Below are 15,894 nucleotides of genomic sequence, written 5' to 3'. Positions count from 1 at the left end.
TCCTGAATGATATTACATTATTCGCACATTACATTCCTTGACCATGACCTCACAACAACCATGATTATCTACAATGAGATCTTACATCTATATATATAAACCCTTGACCATAAACAATCAGGTCGACCACCAGACAATAAACCAATTACATAATTACAAACCATGTCGACCTTAGACCAAACAAATAATATCAACACATAAGACATCCTAGAAAGACATCAATAGGTCCTATCCACATGTTACATTAAAGTCGATCCATAACCTAGATCAACCGGGCCCCAGTATAGGTTCAAACGCTAGAGCAATGATCTCCATCCACTAAGTCTCGAACATGATCACCAACAACATCCTGAAACTCCACCAGAAGTTGTACCAACACTACTTATACAATTCATCAAAGATCTCCACCAAAAGCTCTATCGGTGAAACCCTCGCTAGAACTAGAAACTAAGCTTCTAAGCAAGCAAGATAGGATCTGATCACCAGACCAAAACTAACTATCTAAATATGAGCATGAGTATCATGAACAAGACAATTCCATTACCAAAATATACCAGAGCATACTGGATCATGTCGGATCCAAGTTAACCAGAAACCGCTCAACTTATTGGGACATGAAGGGTTCCGGTAAAGCATCCAAACAACTAGTTTTGGCATCAATGACAAAACATCAATGCAACACATGATCAATTCTACCAAATGGCCAACATGTATCTCCCTAATGTAATGGTGAAAAGTGCTTGAAGGATAATCAATAGTGAAACTCCCATCTCTCTTTCAGGGAAAGGGTTAGTTTTCCTCTTGATCTATCACTCCTCACTTTCCCACCATCACACCTACCATTTACTATCAAGTTCATATAAAAGGGATCCACTTGTGAAGGGACAAAAGTGATAGTACTTCCTAGATAGACCTCAGGAGCTTGTATTGTTTCAAGGTATTCTTCTTGTGTACAATTAATCTCATCTTCTAAAATAGAAGTGTTATGCAAGACACTTTGGGGTATACTAGAAACTCCATTTATTAAAGCTAAAGCACTATTTTTATGCTTAGGGATCTTCATGATTTCTAACAAAGGAACAATTTTATTTTTTTGAGACAATGTTTGCATCATATCAAAATAAGGTGTTGCAGAAGTACCTGGATTAACCTCCTTTTGAATTGTTACCTTTGGTTGCTTTTCCTTCTCAGTCACAACTGCTTTCAGAGGAATTTCAATTGTGACCTCCTTTTCAGTCTTCTTGAATTTTGTGCTTCTTTTTGGCACATACTGTTGGGTAGGGATGGTATTTGTCACCTTTTTCTTTTCTTCTGTAGATGGTGGAGGAGTTTGTTGCTTCAGTTCTGGTTGCTTATCTTTTAAAAACATTCCATCGGGTTTTCCTTGGTTGGGCAAAGCACCCCTTTGTCTTAGATTGAACCCTCTTAATCCGAGTAACTGCAGCCACAGTAATTCTTTTGATTTCCTCCTTAGAGGGTCTTCTCAAAATGATATTTTCAGACTAGTCATTAGAAGCATTGACCCTATGTTCTTCCCTTCTTTCTTCATAAAAAAATACCTCTTGATGATGGCTGCTATTCCACAGTCTTTGAATATTTACATCTATTTCTGCCTCATTTTCTTCAGAAGTTGAGCACTTAAACTCATTATCATCTTGAAAATAAAACATATTCACCATCTGATCAGTGAGTCCATCTTCCTTCTAGCTAGCATAGACATCATCATCTTCTTCCATGTCCTTTGCTACTGCGCATTGGGCTTGTGTATGTGGCAAATTACATGTCATACACCATGGACTATCTTCCACAAGATGAACACCTGGCCTTTTCAATGGATCATGTGTTTCTTTATTTTCTAGCCTTTGGTTACCAACCACAAGCTGCCCATATTTCCAATTTGTGTTGTAGGGCATACCATGTAGCTTAGGCCTGTCATGCCTTTGAAAATTAGGCCTATCATGCGATATGCCTTTCTTATTTCTAGCCATTTTGTAAATCAAATCTCTTAAGGCACTGATGACATTATCTAACTTATCCTCTTCCTTAGGCACTTTATTGTGATGTCCTTTGGGATATGGCAAAATCCCAACATCATCTCTGCTTGATGTTTTTTCTTGAGGCTTTTCTATTGGTTTCAATGGTCTGAGAAAGTTTAAAAACAGTTTCCAAAGTTGGTGGGTTACTTGATCTCAACTCATATCCTATCTTAGGATCAAAAGCATCAAAATAGAAAACCAAGTTCATATTGTCAGTTGGTTTTAAACTAAGAGGAATCTTGTTGAGTATTTTGATTAATCTTTTATTGAAGAAAGCAACATCCTCATTTTGATTTTTTTTTATACTAGTTAACTCATGCAAAGAAAATTTATGGTCTGAATGATCACCATACTAATCTCTAAACATCCTTTTAAAGTCTTGAAATGATCTAATAGACAAATCAGGTAAACATTTGTACCATTCCCTAGCATCATCAGTCAAAGATTGCATAAACATTTTCATGAAAACATCTTCACCTTCAACTTCAAAGTTGTTCATTATGTTTTGGAATGTTTTGAGATGATGTGCCCCTAATATTGCATTGTTTCCTAAGAACTTAGGGAGGGCATCCCTCAATTCATTACTTAATGGATTGGGGAATCCTACTATCTCAATAAAATCAATATGTCTATATCTATCCAGGTGCATTGGTCTCCTAGTAAACTGATTGTGCATTTGTTGTTTATGTGTGTTTCCTTGATTAGGAACTTGATAATGTTGTTGTTGTTGTTGGGTTATCTAATATGGTTGTTGGTATTGTCCTACCATTTGCTGTTGAAATTGCAGGAACTACAAATACTGTGTCTAAGCATTGTTTCCTCCCACTTGGCTATTGTTTTGATACACTGGTGGGGGGCGATATTGCGAGACAAAAATAAATTGCAGAGGTGGCGGGCCAAAATTTTGGCTTGACATGTTGTATTGTGCATCACCATAATGATGTTGCTGAGCTCCGTACTATTGACTAGTACTTGTCTGATCGATGTTTCTATTTTGGATGTTAGCAGGGAGGACACTCATGCTTACAGAGACAAGACAAATTAGGCATTCCAGTTGTCCATGCCTACGATATTGGCACAATACTGGCTGCAGTACTAGAAATATTTGCTTGGGTAGCAGTGGTTACGCATGTTGAAACAACACTTACAAAAAGGGTTTGAGTTGTAGTATTTGTGGCAACAGGGGTTGAGGAACTACTACTATTCACATGGGAAGACATAGATGTAGAAGTGACTAAAGGAAGCTGACAATACTAGGGACACTACATGTCTGACTAGACATTCTATGGGCAGGGATTTGCATCGACTACTAAATAGCCAAACTTAACATTTCTTGTGTCATCATGTCCCTTTCTCTTATTACTTGTTCCAAGTATCTCTGCAACTCTTTTGTTGATCCTCTGGTTGCATTCCCCAAGGTGGAGCATAAATTGGACTCAGTGAGCTGAGTTTGAAAAATATTTTGTGTTGAAGGAATGTTCATAAACATAGGGGTAGCAATAGTGTACTCTGGACCGGTATTTTTTTTATATTTTCTAATTGATCAACATACCTAGCCTCAAACTCTCTTTGTAACCTAACCCTCTCAAAGACTGTGTATAAATTGTCATAAGCAACCTGGTCTTGAGGAGGACCTTCATAGTAGGGATTTTGTAGATTTTTGTTCATATTAGGAAATGAGTGACTAACAAAAAGACTGTATTTTGGTAAGGACTCATCACTACTTGTATCTTCTACTTCATATGTAGATCTATATGTGTCACTATGATAACCTTCCAAAATACCCTTCCCTCTTAAATTAATATGCAAATGATTCTCTTCCTCTATTCTTATAACAGGAGCATCAACTGATGCTTGAGGGAAAATATTTTGAAGAATACCTTTCTTCTTGACAATCCACCTTTTGCTTGTCATAGACCTGATGCCTTCCATGCTCCCTTGATCAGCTTCCTTATCTGAGTTAAACCTAGTGTCAGATGTGTTGCACCTTGCAATGCGTTAACTCCTCCTTGTAGCAGTCTATGTATTCTTCTTGCTACTCATGTGAGCTTCTCAAGCTATGAACCAACCTTCTTTCTTTTTAGAGTCACCACCCAAGATGAGAATGTATTTTTCTTTAGTAACTCTAGTGTTTTGGACAAGGACTACTAGCAGTAAAATACTCTCTTGACACAACCTTGATTTTTCTTTCTTTAGCATAGTCACCAATCTATTGGTTCCCAAATCAACAAATCCTAGTTCCTAGAGGAATTGCCACTAACTCATTGACGGACTTAGGATTGGTTTTGGCCAATGAACAAGATTCAACACAAAGGCTGCAATCCTCTACTCTTTAGGTTGTATAGGACCTAGGTGGGTATCCCTATAGCAATGTTTCACAACATTTCAACTTTACATGGACAGACATTGTAGTGTTTTAGCAAATGCTCTCAATAAAAATATACCTAGGAAAAGTAAGATATACTATAAATTCTGGCTTGAACCATAGTTTTGTTACTTTGCTTGTATTGAAAACTGATTCTGATCTATTCTACTCCTAATGCAAAAGAACAAAAAAATGAAATATAAAAGGCGAAATAAGAATGTTGAAATGATCCTGAAACCCAGAAAAGTATGACCATGTGCCTATTCAAGGGAGATACATAGCCAAATAATAGGTTTAAAGATAGATGATATCATGATACTAGCGTTAGAATTCAATACTAAACACTCAAGACATGTTAAGATATTCAGACTAAGAATATATTCATTGACTTCCTCACAAAAACTCTCACATAAATGTTGCAGTAGTCAAGACCGAATTTAATTCATTTACTTGAAATGAAGCCTATCAAGATATACACATTCTCCATAGAAGAAGACAAATTGAAAATTTCATTGACATTGAAATTCATACAACACCATACAACAGATTTGAGAAAGAAAATGAATGTTCTCTTTATTGATTTTTAGTATAAAATGATACATTCATGATACAATGTTGTGCTAAAAATCAGTAAAAGACTATTTGTCAATATATTGCTTCAAAGCTAACCTAGTACATACTAAACAAAATTTTGAGAATCGTTCTTCTTGGCCCTGAATTCCCTTTTATAACACAAGGGAGAAAAACAAGCCTCATGCCAAGAAGACAAATGTCAAAAGTACAAATCATTAAAACATCTTGGCATTTGGCAGTATGTAACTTGGAGAAAGGTCCTTCATGATGATTGAAAGTCTCTGTCAGTCCTCCTCAAAATTAATAATCTGCACAAAATCTCTGTAAAAAAGAAAGGTTGCGGCTAGTCTTCTTCCTTAGGTTGATCCTCTTCCAAGGAGCAGCAATCTTCTATTTCATCAATTGGCCAGGAAAGATCCCTCAACCCTTGCAACTTGATTATTGCTTCCTTTGTTTTATGGGCGGGCACCACTACAGCTCCAAGGTAAATCTATGGTACATCTGATCTACCTCCACCATCTTGTCAATAATATTAAAAAAGGTATCCCCTTGGTTTGGATTAGTGGCCAAAGATGTCAAAACTGCATTAATTGCATCTTGGAAGCCTCGCCTCCACTCTTCTAGACTCTTGATCTGTCCATAATCTGTCAAAATTATGGGGACATGCCACTTTTTAAGCCCCTTGAAGGAGTTGATCATTCCCAACACTGATTTATTTTCTTCTTCTATGTTGGAAACCTCCTTAGTCAATAAATTATAATTTTTCCATGTAACCCCAACAATTTGGGGTGGTTGGGCTACATTTTTTACTACCAGCATGACCTCTTTCAACTTTTGACCCTTAGGTAACCAATGAATCTTATTGGCTAAAAGAATGAAATAATTTCATCCAGTTGACTTAAGATATGAGATGTCAAAGAATATGAAGAATGAATTTCCCCTAATTTATCAATAATCTTATTTGAAATCCTCAAAATTGAATCTTCTGATTTCAAAATAATTATTTTCAGCTTCATCTTTAACTCTTTGCAATTCTTTATTCATTCTCTCCAATTCTTTAGGCCTAATTCCTCCTAAAGAATCTGCAATCACTTTCTTTGTTTGCTCCTTCAATGTATAATTTTCAATGAATAACATATAATTTACATTGAGAGCCACGTGCATGTCTTTCAATCTTAAGTGTTTTATCGGAAGGTCATCCACTGCTAGTTGAGAAAACTGGACTGCATGTGATGTTATTGCCACAACCTCTGATGCAGTGGTGTCTTCAAGGGTCCAAATCACTACATCCCCTGTCTTTTGTTGTCCACCTTGTAGAACTAGAGGCATCTAAACATTATGGGCCCTTGACCATAGAGCAAAGGCCTTTAGGCCTATACTTACCCCAGACCCACGATCATTCAACTCTTTTACAAAATTTGGATCCTTTTGCCACATAATTTGATCTAATAAATAGATTTTTTTCAAAATCCCAGCTCGATAAAAGAAGCATGTCGTTGTTTTAAATCATTTCCCTACTGTCCTCAAGGGTGCAATTGAAGCTATTTCTATCAAAATTTCTGATCTCCTCATCAGATAAGTCCTTTAATTTTTCGTTTAACCAAAAATATCTGAACTTGAGAGAGTTCACAAAATTGACATCTGCTACAAAATTCTTTGAGGCAATTATCCTCCCATCATCCCCCTCCTCAACAAGTATTATACTTGGAACAATGGCTCTATCTAAGTCATTCAGAACGTCAATATCTTCATCTTCATGGAATGTCTCTCAAGGGGGAGAAGGGGGTGGCACACTTGTATCAAAATCTACTTGGATATCTACAAAATTGGACATATTTTCCTTTCCCTTTTCAACTCTCCCGACCTATTCAGTTGCCAGCCTATAAATACTAGGAGATACCTTCTCAACTATAATTGTATGTCCTTTCACTTTGTGTGCTCTAGGGGTAGGGTCTCTAGGCCTTGTCTCAATTCTGATTCCTTTGTCCTTGGCATCCCTTATTTCCATCTCTACCTTTATTATGTCATCTGTCTTCCTAATCATGAAGGACATTCTAGAAAAATCAGTTTGGAATTCCCTATAGAAACCTTCAAAATTGGGATCCTCCTATTTTCTCTCTCGCTCAACCTTCTTCATGGGCTCCTATTTCTTCCTATGTTGCTCTGCCTTGGTGGGGAGATAATTTATTTTTAGATCTTCTCGCTCATCAAAAGAGTGAAAATAGGCATTCTCTTTTAGCTTGTTTACTCTAAGGTCATTTATACATCCCTCGGGATCAAAATGTCAAGCTTGGGAAACCTTCAACCTATAATTTCTTACTAAGAAATCTTGCACCTTTTCCAAGGTGTCATATCCTATAGTGAATTATTCAAAATTGACCACCCTGGGGAGGAGGAGTCTCCCTCTCCTATCTGTATGAACTTGTATCCTCTCCATCCACATTAGTTGCCAAATTAGTTCAATGAATACAAGTCTAGGAGAAACAAAAAGTGGAAAAACATGGGGTGATTTCTCGCACTCGTATACTCTGATGATAGCGTAATTGCCATACAAAAAGAAATCTCAAAATTATTGGATGAAGGCTCCCTCTGGATATACCACTCCTTCACACCTGCAACTTCTTATCCTCAAAATTTTGATAATATTCCTTGGCAGCCTGGGCAGCCACACTCCAAGCCTTGACAATACATTCATAACAAAGTGATCAAATAAAAGTGAGTAATTGCCAAACCTGGATCCTTTGTCCCACAGTTGATTCCATCTTTGTATTGGCCATGAAAGACCTGTGTGTGGATCATTTGTCCTTATTGTCATTTCTGGAACCCAATAAGCCTTGTTCTAGTAAAGAATCAAATGACACAACAAAGAATAGTGTTTGAATTGTAAATTTTCTTTTTTATTCTTTGCTTCCATTAACCCTTCATGGAGCTTATCATATATTATGGTTGCAAAATCATACAGCTCATTTATTGTAGGGTGTTGGATATTAATGGCAATCATCATGAAATCAGTGGACATTTGAGTTAGCGTGCAGTATACTCCAAGCACCTGCTCTAATGCATAGTAGGTTTTGACAAAATAGGGCTCAAAGCATTCTAATCTAAAGGGCTCCCTCTCTAATGGTGGGATATAGTTCTATGAATTTTTGTAGAGCTTCTTCATAAAATGAGGAACGAATTCCTTTCTATATCTTTCATTTTTATAATGGTAATTTATTTTCAAATTACCTTTGTTGATTTCCTTGAGGGCAGGCCTGTCTAAACCAAAACACTCTCCAATATCCCTGTGAGATATGTCCAATAGGACATAGCCATCTTTTGATCTCACAGTCCTGCTTGGGGGGTCATTGGCTACAACTAGCTCTCTTATCAACATTGGTTCTACAAAAACATTAGGCACCACTAGCTTCCCCAAATTCAGTGTCCAAGGATTTGACACTAAAACATGTTTATCCCTATTTTCATAGGAGTAAAAAACATCCCACCCCCTCTCCTTTGTAATTGCATCTTTGCATCCTATCTTATTGTCCTGGAAGGAAATTCCAATGTTGTCATTCACAGAGGACCCCTCAAAAACTAACAGGTCCTAGTGGAGGCTCCTTGTCTACCTAGTTGGTATCTTTGTAGTCTCCTCTAACTTCCTTTCAACCTCTGTTGTCATCTTAGGAGCAAGAGGATCAGTTGACATTGTCTCTGGTTTCTCTTCCTGAGCTGATAACTCCCCTCCAAATGTTTTTATAGGTCTCTTGGGAGCTCTAGAAGCTGGTCCTTTTGTGGGAGAAGTTTCTCGTACTTGTTGTTTTTTAGGAGTAGTTTCCCTCTTTGCAGGAGCAGTTTCCCCCTTAGCAGGAGTAGTTTCCCTCTCTTTTTCAACAAGGTTGTCCCTTTGCAAGGCTTTCTCTTGAGGAATTGGGTTTTCCTCAATGGATGGGTTCTTAGTAGAAAGCATATTCTCCATAGGAGGATGAGCTTCAGTGGTTGATATTTCAATGGAATCTTTCTGGGAAACCCTTCTCCTCTTTTGAATTGGCTTCCTTTCTTTAGGAGGAGGAGTTGACTCATCTGAAGACTCACTATCAAAAATAATAGTGACAATCTTTCAGACTTTCTTCTTCTTTCTCTTCATGGTTCCTTCTTTAGGAGGGGTACTGGCTTCGGCTTCTTTAGACATTTGCGGGGTAGATTTAGGGCTTGGTTTAGTAGTGGGAATGTTTGCAATTTTTGCCACAGGTGGAACACATCAAGCGGAATGGTATGGATAATTTTTGGCATTGCAAAGCTAGTGCCAGCTTCAGCGGTATTTTTTAGTAGTGGGAGTAGCAAGGGAGGGTATTTTAATTTCTAAAAACTGGAGGAAAGCCTAGAATTTCAAATACAAAAGAAAACTCTGCAAAATCTAAGGCATACATATAAAAGCTCTGCGTATTACAACAATAACAACCTAGCAAATGCAAAAGGATGGAAAAAAATTGACTTACTGGTTTTTGCTGGGCTGAATTTTCTGGATGGCACATTGCCTTTCTGAAATTTTCTCTTCTTCTCACTCAGGGACACTCTGGATTTCCTTCGGATGCAAGTTATGAGATAAAATCGATGAATTTCTCTTTTATGGAGATGACATTAATTCATTCGTGTTGGACAAAGAAAATTGTTGGCCCCAAGTTTGAATTTCATCCATCAATTAGGATCAGAACGAATGAGATTTTCCTTGACAACCTTTGAATGATGACATGGCATTTATTAGATTGTCCTTGGCCAACTCAGATTTTCAAAATTCATGTCATTTGGACCTTTTATGTGATTTTTGTGCCATTCACCATCTTCGTGGTATAAGCCTCCCTACAATTGCCCTCTATTTCCTTATCCCGCACCACCTTTTTCTATTTTGATAATCCTCACGGGATAAGGCTTCAATGTATTTAGCCTTGTTTCTTATCCCGTGGCACCTAGAAGAATTCCTCGCACCCTTGCGAGATAAAGTCTCATCATCTTTTCCTTATCGACACCCTCTTATTTTTAACCCATTGTTCATTCATCAATGTTATCTCTTCTTGCAGGATAAAACCTTTGTATAGTTTTTGAATATCTGCTTATCTCATGTTGCTCACAACTTTCTGTCTTTTCTTGCTTGAAAGTACCCTTCCTTGACAATTTTGCACCGTGCGGGATAAGCCTTTTAAGATTTTCCCTTCTTATCTTTTGATCTACCTCTTATCCCCATGAAAACACGTGGGATAAGGTCCTCAATATCTACCTTATTACCTCTTATCCTGCAACACCCTTGCATCAACCTAAAAAGTTTGCGGGATAACCTTACCTTTTGATCCTGAGTTGTTTCCTGTCTCGCGGGCCTATCAAGGCATCTTAAAATCATCGTGGGATAAGACCCTCTTCTTTGCTTCTTTATATTACCTTATCCTGCATGGATACATTACATAACGACAACTGCCAATACATCTACGAACATCTCTTATCTCGCGCGAGCCTTTTCTTTATATGAAATGGCTACAGGATAAAGATATCTTTGTTATCTTTGTATTTTTATTTTCCTATGGGGCTTTGCTGTAGCTTTAAAAGTGCCACGAGACAAGGCTTGTTATTTGAGCTTTGAAAATCCCTTATCCTATGAGGTTGTGATCTTTCACTAAAGGGCTTGTGGGACAACATTCTCTATGTATTTCCTTTGACATGCTTATCCCGCACAATTGCAAGACTAAAGCTTGCATTTTAGGTGAACCATTCTAGCACGTGGAGATAAGCTGAGGGTAAAGTGATCATGCATGGGGATCTTCCTAGGGAATTCCTTAAAAGGGAAAAACCATAGGAACATTCCAATACTTAGGAATATAATATAAAATTAAAACGACAACCTCAAGCAGTAACTCCTAGTGCAGGGGCCGATAAATGAATGACAAAGGACCCACCCAGTGGAAACTTAAAACCAGGTCACTGGTAGATATAAGTCAACTGCAGAATATAAAATTGCATAGGTAAACCAAGGAAAAACCTTAACAGCTCTATAATCCTTTGTAAAAACCCTAAACCCTCAAATCCAACACATGAGCAGGGGGGAAATAAAGCCAATTTTTAAAATCTTCCAACAATAGGCATGATGGGAAATGAAGCACATGGTGGCATTGGGTCTAGCATTTTTCAAGCATGAAGGGGAATTTCATCATGAATTGGATTAGTAGGAAGATCTATTGTGGAAAACCCTTGGGGAATTTCATCCTTGGGTGGATCATTTGATGAGGATGATATGGAAGGTTCTTGCAAATTTTCAAAAGGTATAGGAATAGATGCCACTAGAAAGTCAATTTGTTTATGAAGGGATGAGCCATTTCTAGACATAGGTGCACAATTTTGATCTTTCTCAAAAAGATCGCTTAAGATCTTCTTTAAGAGTTGTGTAATAAAGCCACCTTTCTTTGGACACACATTTGAATTCTTGTGAGGTTTTGACATAGTTGGATTTGGATTTTGGATTTGTCTAAATTGGTCTGACATGTTTGAAACTTGGCCTGATGTGAGTTGCAACTTTGGTTTTTGAATGTTTGTTTGTAGTTTTTGATATTTATTTGTTGGCTGACTTTGTTTTCGATACTCCAAAGTTGGTTGAATGAATTGTTGACATTGTGTGCTTAGTTGAACATATTCTTGAAATTGTACCATTGGTTGCGTTGGTTGCATTTGTTGGACCATGTGTAAGTCAGACTGGTAGGAAGGATAGATTACTTTTGAAGGTTGAGTCTCATAAGAATATGAACGTTGGTATGACTCAAATTCCAATTTTGATTTTGATTCTGAGTCTAAGTCTGATTCTGTTATGATTGGTGGTATTTGATTATCTCTCTTCATTTTCTCTAACCAAACTGCATGTCGGCTAAGATTAGTCTTGTTCGAACTAAGATTTTGATGTTTCAGATGCAAACTTGAGGTTTGGTTTTGAATGATTGTTTGATTTGAGGGTGATCTTGGTTGAACACTACCAAGTCCTCGTTGCATTGGTATGAATATTGGTTCAAAATTTGGTGGTGATCCCAATTGAATGATTCCATACTTTGGTAGTATGGTTGTATGCGAACCAACATTTGGATTGAAGTTTGGTTGTACGATATTGTCTCGTTGTTGTGTTGGATAGAATTTTGAATGTCTCAACTGGTTATCATCCATTGTAAAAGACATGGCTTGATATGTGGATTCTTGCAATTTCTTGGATTTTGATCTTGTTTCAACAGGCATGTCACTATGCAATGCAAATTTTTTGAGATTTTGATTTTAGGATTGATGTATGCAACTAATCCAACCTAAAAGGATGACAAGGCAACTTATGTTTTAGGAGTTTTGAATTTTTGAAATGACAATGATATGCAACTAAATGCAACTTTGAGAAATGCAAATGTGACCTTGGACAAGAATGCAATCTAAGTTTTTGTTGTTTTTCAATATTTTGATAAACTTTGAAATGAAAACCTAAAGACATGACCCTTAGGAAATTGAAATGAAGACAAGACCTCAGATGACAAAGGACAAAGGACAAAATAATAAAGGACAAAATAATGATAGGACAAATGGCAATGTCGCACCTATATGCTTGGATACTAAGCTAAGGTTTGACAAAATGATGTTGACAAGAGGACAATTTTTGGACAAGGTCAAGACTCCCTAACAACAACTTAGGGTTTAATCTACATATTTGAATTTTCAAGTTTGGGAAATCTTAACTTTGGGACTATTATGCAAAAGGACAATGACTATTGACAAGGACCTAGGGTATGGACCCAAGATATGATATTAATATGACCTAAGAAGATGAAATGAAATGACCTAAGGGTATGAAATGACTCAAGGGTTTTAGGCAATGATATGACCTTAAGGTATGAATAAAAAATATTGACAAAACTTAGAATCTGATATGACCTAAAGTTTTGGACTATGAAATGGTATGATCTAATGCAAGAAAGCGGTATGCAAGGAAATAATATGACCTAAGTGAAGATCTAGTTTTGGGATGACAATGATAATGCAAGATTGAAACCTAAGTGAAAACATAGCTTGGGTATGACAATGCAATGAAGACCTAGGGAAATGATTTTAAACCTAAGTGCAAAATAAGGACGCTTGCAATGAAATGGACAAAAATGAAGAAAGATGACAATATATCCTAAGATCTAAGATGGACTATGCAAAACCTATCCCTAAGTGACATGAGTGTTGAAACAAGGGTGCCCAATCTTTTGACAAACCATGTTGATAAAAATTTGCAACTTGTTGGATGGATACTTTGAATTTCCTTCAACCAAGTTTGACTTTGTTTGAAGTTTGTTTGGACAATTGTTTTGATTTGATGATCAAAGTTGATTATGACTGCTTTTGAAAAAAAAAATCCAATGTTTGTAAGGTTGATTATGTCCTTTGTTTATAATTTACTTTTAGCAAGCATGGAAGACAAGATGTTTATTTGACTTTGACCCAAGACAATCATGCACACTCAATGATAAAATCCTAAGGCTAGAAAGGACAATACTTGTTGAATCCCCTTACCTAGAATACCTCATTGAACTAGATAGTTAGAAGCTTGGAAACACTTGCTCCCCTCCACGACACTCACTTCTATGGGTATTTCAAGCTTCGAACTAAAGGGGTATCACATCCCAAGAATTTACTATCTCGAATTGAAGGGCACATGAGGGGTTTCTTCGGCATGCGTGTATCACAACACTTGAGTCATGTAAAAGGTTTTTGGTCTCTTAGCACAAAGTTTTTAGTCAGGGCATTCGTTCGGGTGGGAATAGATCTCACGAATTTAATCGTCACTATGTCATTCTAGTACCCATTGCTTACAACTTTTATTGCAAAAATGTTTGATTATAGTGGCTCAAAAGAGCTTGGCTTTAGCCCATTGCCACTTAGGGTCATTCCCGCTCACCAATACCTGTGTGAAGTGTCAGGCAAATCAGGAGGCAAGCCCACTTCTAAGGGTAAAAACACACACACGAAACAAAATCAAACATGGCAAACATGGTGTTCATTAACATTTAGGAAAGGAAGTGTGCAAGTACTCTAAAAATCGCAGACACTCAATTTTGATTAGATTCTTTGACCATATCCTACAACAAACACATTAGTAGTTTGTGAATAGGTCTTCGTCAAACATTTTGCTAAGGTGTTGCACAAATCATCAGTAACATAGAAAGCCAAAATGTATGAAACATAAATAAATCATCATATTCTGCAAGTAAAATTGACCAGTTATACCTTAGGTTCTTCCCTTGCACAGGCATAGTTTTAGGACACACAGGAGCAAAATCAGGCCACACAGACGCAGGATCAGAGCACACAGGCACAAAATTAGGACACACAGGCATAGAATCAGGGAACACGGGTGCAGAATCAGAGTACACAGATGCAGAATCAGGGCACACAGGCGTAGAATCATGGAACACATGAACATAAGTGTAGTGCACATGCCAAACAATAAAATTTGTTCAGATAGAGGGTAAATTTTACAAAATTAAAGCCATATCATGCATGAAAACCCCAATTTTTTATGAAAATTGACCTGATTGGACTCTAAAACCTACTAAGATGGCCAAATTTTGTCCAAATATCAAAGAACCATGATGGACCTATGCCCAAAATAGTTAATGCACAACCAAAACCCTAAATTACGCAAGCTTAAAATGCTCAAAACTGAAATGCAGAAGTTATGACCTCAGAAACCCTAATGACTAAAATGTGAGCATTTGTTGTTCATTAACCATGCTAATTAGGCTATGTGAGTTTATTTTAGCCCTATTTAGACTAATTGCACCTAATTTGAAACAAAATGAAAAGATTTGTGTTCATTTTAGTGCCCAAATTGAAAAGTGTGGAGTTCTTTTTAAGTCGATTGCATGAAAATTGAAAGTGTGAAAGTTGTTGTTCATTGAACAACCTAATTAATCACTATATGAGTTCATTTTAAGCCATCTTTTATCAAAATCAAAACCTAATTTGATCTCACAACCCTTAAATAATGTTAATGTAATCAAATTTTTGGACCTTTTAACTCAAAACCCTATTCTATGCACGGACGCAAAACCACCTTACACAGGCATAGAATTATCTTGCAGAGGCACAAAAATAGCTAGCACAGGCAGGTAAATAGCCTGCACAAGTGCACAAGGCATGAAACTACTCAAAAAGGGTGTTTGTCTTGAAATTCAACCTACAAACACCTCAAAGACACTCACGAAGGATCAAATTTAGTTAGTTCACGTTGGGTTCACCAAGAAATGTATATGGGAATCATGGAAAACATCAAAGCCATCAATTGGGTAACCACAAACCCTAATAAGCTAAGAAATGATCCCGTCACACTCAATAAAGGAATGAAAATAAGATTTCATAAATAAATGCAAATCAAGCACATAAATCTCCTTCATATCTCCTCCATTGTTTCTCTTTCTCCTCCAAATATATGAGCTTCACCTACAAAATGAAAATGTGAGAAAGGAAACAAGATTGTAAATAAATTCGACAACATGAGGGTATTCGAGAAGTGGTTGAGATTGATTGAGAAAAGAGTGCTCAATTTATAGACCATTTGATGAGGATTCAAAAAGGGCAACAAAATAATTAATTGGCATGATTTATGACAAATTGAATGACCAATTTCATGACAAGTTGCTATGTGAAAATGTGACAAATTGAGATCAATTTGTGCTCATCAAAATATGACTTGATTGAGAGGTAAAATAGCCCTTTGATTTCTGACAAATTAAGAGCAATGATTTCTCATCAATTATTACATGATTGAGAGATAAAATAGCCTCAAATTATATGACATGATTGAGCACAAAAAGAGGGGCTAATTAGGAGGAAAAATTAAAAGAAATATGAAATTCAAAAAATTAGCAAATTAGGTGGAAATGGAAA

The sequence above is a fragment of the Cryptomeria japonica genome, chromosome 9 (assembly GCF_030272615.1).
Source record: "Cryptomeria japonica chromosome 9, Sugi_1.0, whole genome shotgun sequence".
Taxonomy (NCBI): Eukaryota; Viridiplantae; Streptophyta; class Pinopsida; order Cupressales; family Cupressaceae; genus Cryptomeria; species Cryptomeria japonica.
Note: the sequence above shows the minus strand (reverse complement) of the source record.